This window comes from Protopterus annectens, chromosome 7.part0 (genome assembly GCF_019279795.1).
Source record: "Protopterus annectens isolate FY-2018-M chromosome 7.part0, PAN1.0, whole genome shotgun sequence".
Classification (NCBI taxonomy): domain Eukaryota; kingdom Metazoa; phylum Chordata; order Ceratodontiformes; family Protopteridae; genus Protopterus; species Protopterus annectens.
Genome location: NC_056739.1, coordinates 1,921,061,632 through 1,921,076,913, shown reverse-complemented (window position 1 = coordinate 1,921,076,913; position 15,282 = coordinate 1,921,061,632).

Here is a 15,282-nt window from a genome sequence, read left to right as displayed (position 1 = left end):
TCTGTCCAAAATGTATTTTATAGGCAAATCTTCAGTTTATGTCACTATATTTTCTATGAAGCCAGTTACATTTAATTTATGTTGTCTTTATGGCACAGACAGAGTTATCACACTGTGAATGAAATCTAGCATTAAAGAAGAGTATATCCTTCTAAATTATATAATTCAAGCAATGGCTTAAACTGGTACAGATTTTGAAAAATTGGCATGAGTATACATTAAGCTATATCAATCAATATGTCCCCGAGACACAGAGATTGGGAAGGGATTTTTCAAACATGTCAACATTCTGAATGTCAAAATGGAAAAGGTTAACAGTCAGAATTGGAAATGTTGATAAGTGTTAGGGTGTCAATGCAGTCCATCAGGGAATTGTGACATATCCCAAGGAAATAAAAACCTCCCTCTAACCCAAACATTTCATCTGGTTAGGAGAAAGTTATAGCATCAGAAAAAAAGCCTGTCATCTCATACCATGAACACATATGTGTGTGTGTGTGTGTGTGTGTGTGTGTGTGTGTGTGTGTGTGTGTGTGTGTGTGTGTGTGTGTGTGTGTGCGTGTGTGTGTGTGTGTGTGTGTGTGTGTGTGTGTGTGTGTGTAAGAAGTAGATATTCACACAGCACAAGGTCACATATGGAGCAGTTTAATATGGATGACTATAATTCCAAAGTAGGCCCTCCTCAGACTTCTCAAATAAGAAAAGGAAATGGGATAGATTCCATGAGTTCTTAGACTGTGAAAGAAAAGCCAGATGCAAAGATTTTGTTTATTCCTTCATTTATTTTTGCTAAAAATAAAAATTATTTCCAGAAAACATGCAGAAATATTAACAGTTAAAATGTCTGGGCTGATATCAAGAACTTTTTTTTCATTTCAAGGGATTTAAAGATTGGATCAAACTAACATGGAAATTGCATCTTATGACAATCATAAGTTAAACAACACTCATTATAATAAGGTGCTAGCATGAAAAATTCCATGTATAGCAAATAGTAAATGGAGTGTGAAGCATTAGTTTGTTCTGAGCTCTGGTAAACTAGAATCTGCAAATATGTTAAAGGTGACCATTAGCTTCCTTCTACCAGGATAATCTGCATTACTAACACCAAAACATGGTATAGTATTAAAAAAAATTGAACGTTTGACCCTCAGCACAGAACTTAAGTCACCACTGGTAATGCTTGTAACCTTGCATCATTTATGAGATCAGAAAAAAGAGAATGGATGCACTCAGATGCTGTCATAGATGTCACATATATTATGATGCCCATAAAACGAAAAAAAGTAAGAAAAAAAATTTGTGTGATTTGCCTTGATATCTTTCTTTCATAAACATACACAGTTCAACTGACTTTACTCAAGTTCAGTTCATTGAGTCTTAAAGGTCAGTTGCAAAAAGTTTTTAGTGTTACAACACTGATAGTACATGTAAGCCAGGTCAAATGTTTATATATGCAATCACTGTTTGATCCCAGACTGAATATTTTTATGAACTTATTCAAAAAGGTTTAAAAAATTACCTAACATGGAAACCTAGGGAAAATACCTAAGAATAGTTCTCTTGACACATGAAGTGCCATTCATTTTCTTTTATTTATTTATTTTGCAGCAATGATTGCCTTTAATCAGAGAAGTTGCCTACTTTAGAATTATAGTCATCCATATTAAACTGCTGATCCAGGGATTTTGTGTTTACAAAATTCAGAAATCTCTCTGCCTGTATGTTTGGTGTCACATTTAATTCCCAGTTAATAGAGGGGTAATTAAAGTTGCCAAGGAATATGGTATTGGGTTAGATGGTGAGTGTTTCCACTAAGTTTAAAAACATGGTATGGGTTTCCTGGGTCATAAAGAGGGACCTATAGCTTGCAAGAAAGTGGCACTGGATTTTGTCTATGGTGATTTGAACAGAGAGAAGCTCAAGTGCATTGATGTAAATTGAGACTCCTCCACCTTTAGTCCCTGTCTGTGTAGTAGCTGGTCTAAATGTGTGGAAGGCATTATAACCTTGCACTGTTGGTGTGCTCTCCGTGGCTTTAAACCATGTCTCAGTGACTGCACAGATGTCAGCATTCTCTGGAGTAAAGAGAGCTTGTAGGAAGTGGAATTTTTTGTTTACATTCCTAGCATTGAGTGGTAACACCTTTAGATTTTCTTGGTTTTGATTTGTTGTGTCGGAAGTACCTCCAGTTTGGCATTGCCTAAAAAAGGCATTACGGGGGATGGATAATGATTTAGCTAATATTCAAAAGCCTAGAAGGGGGAGGTACAGATCATCACTGGTAAAGCAGCATGGTCTGTTGACCATCTCCTTCCATGCTGACAAATAGTGCCAATTGCACCAGAAACTAAGGCAATTATTAAAGTCAGTCATCTTTTGTTCATATTGTGGCATCATTCTTGGAGAAGGTAAAATGCTGCTCAATGATAGGCTTATACCAACCTCAGATGCATATTCCAAGAGCTCCATGATGTCTGTCTGCATACAGTCTAGGGAGGTATGTCTCAGGTCATTTGCACCCACATGACTATGAATGAGTCATACTGGTACTTGTGGTCCAATGACCTGAATGTGTGTGTAATGTGGTGGATCCTGGCCCCTGATAAGCTACTCACAATGACTTTCTTCCTTACTCAGCCAGACGAGATGGACATCAGTGTTTCTCACAGTGGAGTCTCCAATGACTAGAATGGTGGATTCTGTGGCAGCTTGCATTGTTCATAGGTTCATAGGTTCATAGGTTCATACTAGGCTATCTGCCCTAAGGCATTTATAAGCCTAGCCAGAATGTGTTTGGCTTTCGCCACTCATTTTAAATTTATTTTGCTATGCCCTTTTTTCGAGGTTAGTATACTGTGCCTCTGTCTAACAGTGACACAGAACTGATACCCGGGGTAAACCTATGATCTCCCATCCACTCATCAAGATTCCTCTTGAAGAGAGTCAATGAGGGACTCTGCCTAACCTGGACTGGGATTTTATTCCAGAGTGAAGGCAGTCTCTGGGTTATGAATCTGTCCCTCCAGCATGTCCTATTTATTTCAGTGCTGAGGTTCAAGTCTCTCGAGCGCGTAGCTCGATGGGATTTGGATTTTCTGAGGTGCAGCATGTCCATTAATTCCGGGTTGGACATGGCTTTATACGTCAGGCACAGACCGCCTCTGAACAGGCAGTATGCCACTGAGTAGAGCTGGAGTTTCTTTAACCGGGCAGCATATGGCATCCGTTTGAGCCCTTTGATCCTCTTGGTGAAGTACTTTTGGGGTCTTTCCAGTTGCTGCAGGTGTCTGGTAAGGTACATCCCAAAAGGGGCATTGTACTCAATTATGGGCCTGATGAGGGATGAGTTAAGAGGCATGATGACCTCCCCTGATCTAGATGTGAATCCCTTCATGATTAGGTGGGCTATATAAAATGTTTTTCTAACCACTTTGGCCACGTGGTTGTCAAATAAGAGATTGCTATCGACTTGGGTCCCCAGGTCCCTAATTACTTCTTCTGTACTTAATGGATTACCACCTATGTGGTAATTTGTGGGCACTTTGTTTTTGCCAAAGGGGATGACTATACACTTTTTGGCATTTAGCTTGAGGCCATGGCTCTGGTACCAGTTGTCTGTTTCTATGAGACCCTTTTGGAAGATGCTTGTTTCGGCTGGAGAGTCGATTATGGCGCCCAGTTTGCAGTCATCTGCGAACTTGGTCAACCACAGTCCTTCCATGTTGGCCTGTACCTCCGAGAAATATATACCGAACAAGAGAGGTCCCAGGACTGAGCCTTGTGGGACACCACTTGTAACTGGTTTGGAGTCTGACATGGCTCCAGCAATTCTAACCATGTGGGTTCTGTCCTTGAGCCAGTTTGCAATCCATCTAATGACATAGGGGTTTATATTTAAGCTGGTGAGCTTATCTATAATGCCAGTGGGGTATTGTATCGCAGGCTTTTGCGAGGTCCAGGTAGGCTGTGTGGACCACCTTCCCCTCGTCAATGGCCTTGGTGACTGTTTCAAAGAAATCAACCAGGTTTAAGAGGCAGGATCTGCCCTTAACAAAGCTGAACTGGGTAGGATCCAGTGTCTGTAGGTCCCCAATATCTTTATTTATGAGGTCCATGATGATCCTTTCCATAGCTTTGCAGACCAAGCTAGTCAGGCTTATGGGGCGATAGTTTTCAGGATCCATTGAGGCACCACCTTTATGGAGAGGGACCACTGTTGCTGTACGCCACTCTTTGGGCACATATCCTGTAGTAAGGCTGAGATTGAACAGTAGTTTTATGTTTGGGTTTAGCTCTTCTTGGAGTTCATGTAGGACGCAGCCCAGGACACCGTCTGGTCCCATTGATGCTGTGTTTTTTGCTTTGGAGAGGGCGGCTCTTACCTGAGCATCTGAGATGTCAGCACTCTGCGGGGATAGATATTTGCCCTTTTGGTGGGGAGGGGGGGGAGTTTGCCCTGAACCTGTCAGCTAGGATGTTGGCAATGTCTGTGGGTTCAGTGTATTTTTTGTCATTTTGGACTAATTCTGAGCATATCTGGGAATTACCACCCAGGTTCCTAACATAACTAAAGAAAGCCTTGTGATTATCCTTAGTGTCCTGTGCAATTTTTCTCTTGAAGCTGGCTTTAGACAATTTTATGAGTGCCCGTAGTTTTTTGCTAATACTGATCAGTGATGCCTTCCCTTTTTGGGATTTTGCTCTATCATTTAGTAGCTTCCTCCTTCTATTGTATAGTTTTTTTATGGCTGGGGTCCACCAGACAGGACGTCTGCCTTTGGAGGATTGGGTCTTGGTTTTATTTGGAATCGCATGATCCATGCATTCCTGAAGGTGTTCATAGAATGCGTTTATAAAGGATTCTGTGGTCTGCGCCATATTTTCCACAGGCCCGAGGGCTTTGAAGGATTCCACCTCGGTTTTGAGGAGTGTGAAATTTGCTTTAGAGAAGTTTTTCACTGTGGTTTTCTGGGCAGGGGGTGGGGTCGGGATGTGAATATCCAGTGAGATTAGTTTATGGTCTGATCTTACCAGTGAGGGATACACTTCTGGTCTGGAGCATAGAGTCCCCATGTTGGTGATGATCAGGTCCAGTATGTTTTCCCCTCTTGTGGGAGTGGTAACAAGTTGTTCCATAGCATTTGAGTTTATAAATTCTAGGAACCTTTGGGCTAGGGTGTTGGAGCTAGAGTAATGCTCCCAGTCTATGTTAGAGGCTCCATTAGATGTGGATGTATGTGTTGATTTTGGTGTTATTTTGAAAGACTGCAATCAGGGTTGCAGAGGGTGTTTGTTATGTATACTTCATCTAGGAAATCCTTGGGGTTTAGGAGGTTACATTTAAGTGCCACAGCATATGTGGGTCTATGTGTCTGCTTTGAATTGTGTGCAATGGGTACAGCATGTGGACTACTGACAACCTTATTGAAATTAAGAGTGCTTTTGTGTGAGAGCTTTGCCTTCAGTGACATTGTGTAAATGCATCTCTCGTACACTATATCAGTTTGTTTGAGAATTAACTGGTTGTCAGTAAACATGAAGCAATTTGTACATTGCTTTAGGATGTCCATATCCACCAAGCTAGTAACAGAGATAGTGGGACATTTCATATCCATGGCAACAGACCCTTTTTATTGATTAGACAGTTGGAGTGAGAATATACAGTAATGTCAGAAGTATCTGATTTGCAACTTGGGCGCAGTGTTTGTCACTGTAAGTTGTCCTGTGTGCAACTAGGTATTGTTGAAATTTCAATGGTGCTTTTACAGGAAAAAAAGTTAACTGAAGGCATCTCTGGCTATACAGGACACTGCTAAACACTTGAGGGGAAAATAATAGGTAGAGCTTGACGATTTAAGGCTAAAGTATTTAGGCAAGTATTCTGTAGTTAGAAAAAAATGAAGCAGCACTTACTGAAAAGAAGGAACTAGCTTGTCAAGAATGTTGAAAAGAGGCGTGGCTAGCATGAGTACTGTATAGCAGCAGAATTCAGCAGCTCCACTGAAGATAATTTTCTTTACTGGATTTTTGTCCTATAAACAAGAAAACGTGGATTTTTTTCAATACAATATCTTAGAGCTAAACTTCTTTTACAAGAAAATTAAAAAAAAAAACGAAAGTGGACAAATTTTCCAGTCAAAAATCTACTTGGAAAAATCACAGTTCATCTGAAGAGAATGCCAACATGAGTCACTCTAAGACAGGCAGTCAGGATTCCAGTATGAAAAGAGACTTACAAACTCTAATATCCAACATTCAGGACTTAACTACAAAAACTGACAAAATTTACTAAAAAATAGACAGTTTTAAAGAAAAAGCCACTAAGCAAATGGAACTACTACATGATGATTTGAAGCTACAGAAAATCCAAATATCTAATATAGAGGAATCCTTAAATGACATGGATGGCAGAATTCTGGAGAATTAAAACAACACCGAATTTCTACTTAAACAAAATACTATGTTACAAAGCAAGTTGGATGATCTTGAAAATAGATCCCGTCGAAACAATCTAAGGATTTTTGGATTTCCTGAAAATATTGAGGGCAATAACATGGCTACTTTCCGTAACACCTGGATACCTAAAACACTTGACTTACCAGAAGCTTTGTCTTTTGGAATAGAAAGAGCACATTGAGCACTAACTGCAGTAAACAACACTAACAGAAAGCACAGATTAGTTATTGTTAAATTCTTGTCTTCATTGGATAAAGAGTTGGTATTAAAGGCAGCTTTTTCTAAGTCTCCACTAAAATACAATGATTCAATAATCCGTTTTGACAATGACTACTCTACACAGGTCATTACCAAGAGGAAAGTAATTTTACCATTAATTAAAGAACTAAAGAAAATACAAATAAAGACTCACCTTTTGTTTCCTGCGAGGTTGAAAGTCTTCCTTCCAGAGGGTCCCAGGATGTTTGATGATCTGGATTCTGCACTGTCCTTTGTTAAAAATCATAAAATATTGGAAAAATTAGAAGAAATGGAATGGGCTAATTCATCTCTTAAAAGATTGGCATCGAATTCCACATGGAAAACTAATGAAAAACAAAAGAGACTAAAAATAAATGAACATAAGACTTTTTTTCTAATACAATGTCTTGTTTTGTATTTTAAACTGTTAGCAAATCTATACAGTTATACTCTATTTATAAGGTAAGCTCATCTTTCCATCTGTTATGTTAAGCTTATATAAGGTTTACATCTATTTCAAAATTTTAATATTAATCATTATATTACTGCATATAACTTCTCTTTCTCACTGATAAACATTATTATTCATCTGCTATTAGCAATCACTACTACCCTTATAGTATAAATCATAATAGTATGGTATTTTCCCAAAATATAGTAATAACTTAATTATTATTAACTTGATATAGCCAAAATACAGTTAAATATTCATATAACAGCTTTTATAAGACACCTCTAATACATTAATAACATCAAGACAAAACATGTTATGTATAATTAACTAATCCCCTATGTATAGTGTCTTTCACAGATATAAATCTAAGATAGAACATTTGTTATGGCTTTTAATAGACAAGCATATATTTGGGAAATGCTATCTGTATGTGTTTGGGAAGTGCTATCTGTATGTGTTTTTTTGGGGGGGTCTAAAGATTTAAAAAGAAATGTTATGACTATGGTTCAGATCTCTGTAGATTATTCTTAATATAATTTCAAATGCATTGGTTAACTTGTTCTATGGAATTGGTCATACAAGCTTTACACAATGTAATCTGCTTGGTTTGGGCTCTTGAGGCTCATACTGTTATTTTTCCTGTAAAGAGAAGAGCAGATGATGAAAAAAAAGGCTCGTTAACATTTTAAACTGATTTTCCCGTGGACTACATATAAGAAGCTATTTCACTCAATAATTATCTTGCGACGATCATCCGTGAGCTTCAGCCATTCCCGGACCCTGTTACCAGCTAAGAAATCTTCTCCTTAACTTTTTCTCACATTCTTGGATGTGCAAAGCACCCAGATGATGTCAGCACTAATGGACAAGCACATACAGGAAGTGGAAAGCTCGGCAGAAGCAGAGAAGTGACTGATTTGTGTATTCCTTGTCATCATACATAATATGATTCTTGAGAGGGCAACATTCAACTGCAATGTAGTACGGTAATTAGCTGCTGCTGTTTTATGAGTAATTTATAAGCCTGCAACTTTTATGCTATGAGCACAAAGTGTGTTGACAATGTATATGGTAGAAAATGAGTAATGCAATATTTTGTACAGAAAAGAGACAAATCTTAACTTCACAGTCTGTATGTGTTTGAGTCCAAGTGTGTATGAGTTTACAAGAGTATGTGATTGTGTGGATGTGGGTGAGTGTGAGCAAGTGTGCATATGAGTTACTGCTTTTGCAGAACTGACTTTCTTATTTTATAGTGTTCTACTTAAAATTTATAAAAGTACTATTATATAAACCACATAAATGAACAATTTTTCCACTTCTGCTCCAGTTTATTTTATCAGTTTTTCCCCACTGCCTGAAACACATTCTCTCACACAAAAATGTTTGCTTATGGATTAAATTCCTGACTTTCATACCTTCTTTTACAGAATCCTGGCCTTTTCTCAGCTTCCCCATCCCTTATAATGTTTTTTGATTTATTGGTAAAACACTGAGGATTTTGGAGAAGTCTGTGAAGCTGGACATTAGTGTTTCATACTTCTTACAGCTTAGAAACTGTATGCTGATGCAAAACATGGTGCTTTATTAACTTGTGTAACTTAATTAGAGTTATATTTAAACAGTTTCCCTAATTTTATTCTCATTGTTTTTGCTATGACTAGATTTCATGAGCAAAGATGCTAAGAGGTATACAGAGAAGTTAAGATTTATATAGAAAACAATACCTATCGACTGCACCTGATTTTGCAAAATGTATCTAAATTTTGTCTTACATCTTTTACCCTGTCCCTGATTTTTCTCATAAATCACAGAGAAAACAAATCAATAATGTTAGACAGTACAGTTTTGCACTTATTGCCAAACAAATCTGTGATGACTCAAACCTGTGGCTCTATTAACGTTTAAGTGAAGTATAAGTAATAGCTATACATTGGTCCTGATTTGCCACTTCCCATTATGTTCAGCTATATCCAGAATTCTTGAGGAAAGAAGTAAGAGCTATGGGAAATAATACCATTATTTTACTACTGAATTCCTACTGAAAAAAGCTACTTGGCCATCAGAGAGATTGTAACAAAAATGGCATTATTTTAAACTCCCCAATGTGGGTGGCTGCACCCCCACCCCCACAATTATATATACCAGCTCCACGATTGCACTACATTAGGGAAAAGGGCAAATTTGTAACAATGGCCAACTAACTCCCCTTCCCTGAGAAAAAGTTTTGATGATGTAACCGTTCTCTGAAATGGAGTTTCGATGGATAAAGTTCAATGAATAAAGGTTCGACAAAGTAAGTGTTAGACAAAATGATATAGACCCATTGGAGTCCTTTGATCTTCTTAGTTAAAAAACTCTGAGGTCTCTCCAATTGCTACAGATGCTTTGTACGGTACATGCAAAAAGGGGAGTTATATTCAATTATGGGCCTGATTAGTGATGAGTATAGAGGGGTTATAACCTCATTTGCTCTAGAGTCAACGCTTTTGCTAATCAAGTGTGCTATGTAAAAAGCCTTCCTTACTACAGTAGACACATGGTGGTCAGAGTTAAGGTTGCAGTCTACTTGTGATCCCAGATCTCTTACCACTTCATAGGTATATAGGGTATTGCTGTTAATCTGATAGTGTGAAGTGACATTGTTTTTACCAAAGGGAATGATGATGCATTTCTTTGCATTCAGTTTGACACCGCAACTAAGACACGTTGTTGGTCTGTGTAAGACCATCCTGAAGTATACTGACATCATTTGGGGATTCAATAATTGCACCGAGTTTGCAGTCGTCCACAAACTTGGTCAGCCACAGCCCCTTAGTTTTGGCCTGAATTTCTGAGAAATATATACCAAACAGTGAGGGGCGGCCCAGCACTGATTCTTGTGGCACCCTACTGGTGACAGGTCTGCTGGTTGATGTAAAGTCACCTACTTTGATAGTATGTGACCAGTTTGTGAGCCAGTTGGCAACCCATCTTACAATAAAGGGGTTTACATTCAGTTTGCTAAGTTTATCGGTAATGCTTGAGCATAGGATTGTGTCAAAGGCCTTTGAGAAGTTGAGGTATGCTGTGTGCACAGATTTGCCCTCGTCAATAGCCCTGATCACATATTTGAAAAAATCCACAAGGTTTAACAGGCAAGATCTGCCCTTGAAAAAGCCAAATTGGGTCAGATCCAGGGTTTGGAGGTTGTCTGTGTCTATAATTATGAGGTTCCATGGCTTTACAGATGAGGCTGGTCAGACTTATGGGTCTATAATTCCCTGGGTCTGTTGCTAAGCTACCTTTGTGGAGGGAAATAACTGTTTCTGCTCTCCATTCTGCAGGAACAAAGCCTGTGGTTAGGCTGTGATTGAATAGGGCACTTAATGGTGATGCTGGTTCATGTTTTAGTTTGTTAAGAAGACAGCTTGAGATGCCATCTAGTCCCATAGAGGCTGTATTTTTGGCCTTATATAACACCTGAATGACCAGCTCTTCAGATATGTAGGGTAGGAGGAAAGTTGGGGGAAAGATTTGTGATAAGTTTGGAGGGGATAAGGGACTGAAATTTTCACCAAATCTGTCCGCTAGCAGATTTGCTATATCTGCTGTATGATACCATTAGTCGCTAGTTCAGCACATGCTTGGGTCCTACCTTTTAGGCTATGTACATAGCTGCAAAAGTCATTATGTTATCCTTGGTTGTGACTGCTAAGTTTTTCTCAATGTTACCATTAGAGGATCTGACATGTTGTCTTATTTGCCTGTTGAGACTGAGGAGGATGCTTTTCCATTGTTGGGGCGTTCGCTCCTCTTGTGCATTCAAGTGAGATGCTGAGGTACCGTGATGGGTTCAAGTTGTTTATTGTGCATAAACACATCAGGATCTGTAGCTAGAACATATATTTAAGATAACTGACTGACTCACTACTTCGAACACACATATGCATCTCCATTCATGCCTGCATTCACTCTAGCTGACTATACAAAATGGCACTGATCTTGTATGTGCTCAGTAACTTATATGCATGTACTGTCTAGCTACAGTGGCTGAGTAGACATGACACACACAGTGATCTACATCCTCCCTCTTTGATTTGCTTGACATGCAATAGGAGAAAAAATATTTTACAAGCTAGACATCATATCAGCATTTAACAACAAATTAATTCAAATCCAAGTCACTCTGTAGTTCAACATGGGTCTGGAAATTCTACCCAGTCTGGTCACATAAAAACTTTGACTGGGTTTAGCAACAGGGACAGACTCTGGGGAGTCTTTTACAATTTGAACTTCAGATATAACATCAGGATTGCTTGAAGAAAGTACACTGTTCTCTGGAATTTGAACAAGTGTAGAGTCACTCTGAGAAATAGAGACTCTGGCGCAGGCAATCTGATGCGTCACTAATTCAGAGGCTGGCAATATGTGTCTTTGATTCCTTCTGAAATCCATTCCATCAGATTGTATTATGTAAGATCACGGTTCTTCACAAATATCTTTGACAATTCCCACTCGGTCATATCCTTTAGATGTCTGCATTCTCACAATCTCACATTGTCTTAATGGTCTAAGCGGTTTGCTGGATTTATCGTAGTACAACTTTTGTGACTGGTGTTTTTTTAAAAGTTGAGTCTTGACCACTCTGTTGTTCTTTGCATTTGGAATCAATAATTGTTTACTGATTAGAAGAGTTGTTCTAGTCTGTCTGGACATCAAAGTCTGAGCAGGTGAATCAAGCGAGTTATCTCCAGGAGTTTTTCTGAGATTAAGTAGGTTAAGAAAAACATTGGTACCATCTGTCTTGGATTTCTCCAACATTTTGCACTTTGAACTTCACTCTCAGCTAATCCATTGGACTGTGGATACTCAGGACTACTAGTGACATGGGCAAAGTCCCAAGACTCAGCAAAATTCTTGAACTGCTGACATATAAACCGTGCACCATTGTCAGAAATGACTTTGTGAGGAATACCATGAACAGAACAATGTCTCTTTAATTTTGTAATGACAGTGCTGGACGTTAAATTAGGAAGAAGATCAATTTCAAACTAATTCAGATAAGAGTATACTAACACTAAGTAATGCTGGCCATTCCATTCAAAAATATCAGTAGCAACTGTCAACCATGGTGTTTCAGGAATCTGGTTTCATTGAAGTGGTTCTTTTTGTTGGTGCAATCTGGCACTATTGCAAATGGAACATGCTAGAGTTTCCCCTCTCTATATCTTTTGACATAGAAGACCAAAATACTATGCCTCTTGCCCTTCCTTTGGTTGAATCAGTACCCAGGTGACCATGACGCAAAATTTTGATATATTCTTGTTGCGATGCTGTAGGAATTACCACTTTAGAACCTTTCATATGATTCCATCTTCCATCATGAGCTCATCTTTGTAAGGTAAATACTTCTGTATGTTAAGTAGTAAACTACTCTGACATGCTGGCCATCCTTGACTGATAATATGCTTCAGCTTCGGAAGAACTGTGCCTGAAGCTGTATGATTTCTGAGTTCATCAAGATGTGATGAGGAAAACTTTTTGAATTCCATGATTTCAAACTCTGCTTTCTCATTATCATGTTGTTCTGTTGTTTGTCTGGGTGGTCTCAACAAAGCAGCAGTAAGGTATAGAAATTTGCCTTTCACAATGAGAATATTGATATTGTACTTTTGCAATTTTAACATCATGCATTGCAGGCATACTGAGGCTGTATGTATTGGCTTTTTCAGAATTGTTACTAGAGGTTGGTAATCAGTCTCTATTTGAATAGGTTTGTCATAAATATAATCATTGAATTTTGAATATGCGAACACTGCATTTCAGTTTAGGTTAAAGATCTGGATGCATAGGCTGCTGGTATGCCTTCTTGAAGACATGCTGCACCAAGACCATATTTTGAAGCACCACACGAAAAAGTTACATGTTTGTGAACATCATAATATCTCAATGTGGGTGGACTGGCAATTTTCTGTTTCAGAACGTCAAATGTTTTTTGGTGTTGTTCCAACCAGGACCAGTTTACATTTTTGTGTGTCAACTCACGTAGCAGTGCTGAAAGCTTACTCAGGTGTAGGATGAACTTTCCTAAATAGCTGACCATACCAAGAAAACATTGTAAAGATGTGACATTTTATGGAATTGGCATCTCAAGAATTGCTGTTTGCTTAGACGGATCTGGCTGCAAGCCAGAAGTTGTAAACAAATGACCAATATAAATAACTTCTTTCAGTTTGAATTTACATTTCTGAGGATTCAGTTTAAGATTTATTTCACGAGCACAGTCTAGAACTTTCTTGAGGTTTCTGTCATGTTTAACTTCACCGTTGCCCTCTGCAATAATGTCGTCTACTATAATACATGGATAACCTGAAAAAAATTTGTTCCATCGCACATTGAAATACCTCACTGGCAGAATTTATCACAAATGGCATTCTCAAAAATCTGTATCTACCAAATGGCATACTGAAAGTGGTTATAAATGAAGATTTGTGATCCAGTTAAATTTGCCAAAATGAACTTTTTGCATCTAAGACTGAAAAAATAGTGGCATTTGGCATGAGAGCAGCCACTTCTTCTACTGTATGCATCGGGTGATAAGGGCATTTAACTGCTTTATTTGAATCTCTTGGATCAATACATATTTGAATATCATCTGAGCTTTTCTTATCAGCTATGACCATGGAGGATACCCATTCAGTCGTTTCTTCCACTGCAGTTATTACAACTAAATTCACCATTTTTGTAAACCAACAGAGAAACTGAAGAAAAAAATAACTAAATGGACAAAATCACTTCAGACATTACCAGTGCCAATAAAGGATCCCTGATTAATGGAAAAAGGAGCACACTTTAAAAACAAAGCCATTTCTTCATATAAAAACAAATATCCTTCAGGTTAAAATTCCTTCCAAAACTAAATTTCAAAGGGCCAGAAAAGACCTTTTAGAGAGTGCTCCGTTTTCCATTAATCGGGGATCCTTTATTGGCACTGGTATGGTCTACTGAAGTGAGTTTGTCCATTTAGTTAAATTCACCATTTTGTCAAACTTTGCTTTTACTTTGCTTTGCATTGCTACCAGAATATTCCTTGCTGGTCTGACAACTGTACTTACTTCATGGTTTAACTTCATTGAATATGTGACTGGAAGTTTGCCAAGCTCCTCTGTGAAAACATCAGCATATTCACAAAAATATTCTGTGTAAAACTATCATTGTTATTCAGACTTATATGGTGTACCAGATCTCTTTATTAAATTAAATCAGTCCCATTCTCAAACTGTCTTTCAGACCTAACAATGGCTGCACTTGTCTTTTGACTACATAAAACTGCAAGTCATCAGTTTGAATCTCTTCACCACCATAAACAACTAGTTTTGCACACTTTGCTGAATCGAGTTTCTCATCAGCTTTTATTTTGGCAAACATTGTGCTGATATAACACTGCACTTGGGTCCAGTATCTACTTTAAGCTCTACTGGTTTCCCATTAATCCGAACAGTGCAAAATATTTCACTCTTTGCTGCTGACTGATAATTTACTCTGTTAACTGTTTCATTAATCATAGTGACATCATCAATATAGAAAATTTGCTTGCAGCTCTCTATTTGATCTACTTGCTTCTTTGGGTGCTCTCTTGTAATAAAAATATGTGCCACTTTAAACTTCCAAGGCCTTTTGAAATTATTCCACTTTTTACATTTATGACCCTGCTGACCAAAATCTAAGCATTTCTCTTGTTTATGTTCATAGCTGCCTCCACAATTACGGAGTTAGCAATGAGGTTGGGTGTTGTGGCCCCATTCGGTTTAAAGTTAAGGTTGTGTACTGCCACACCCTTCAGTTCATGTTTCTTTCTCATCTTAGCTTTATGTTGTTTACTATCAGCATTTGCATTGGCAGACACTGCATGCATGTTTTTCTCATTCGGAAGCATGTTCGTATGCTTTTCTGTAAGGTCATATATTTGACAAATCTCAATGGTTTTGCTCAACATTAAATCACTATCTCAAAGGAAAATAGTTCTCACTGCATCATTAACACCACACACAAGCCTGCCTTTTATCAACTCATCACTCAGATCACCAGATTTGCAAGTTTTTGCTTTATTTCTCAAATTAGTAATATATGCTGCTATAGTTTCACTA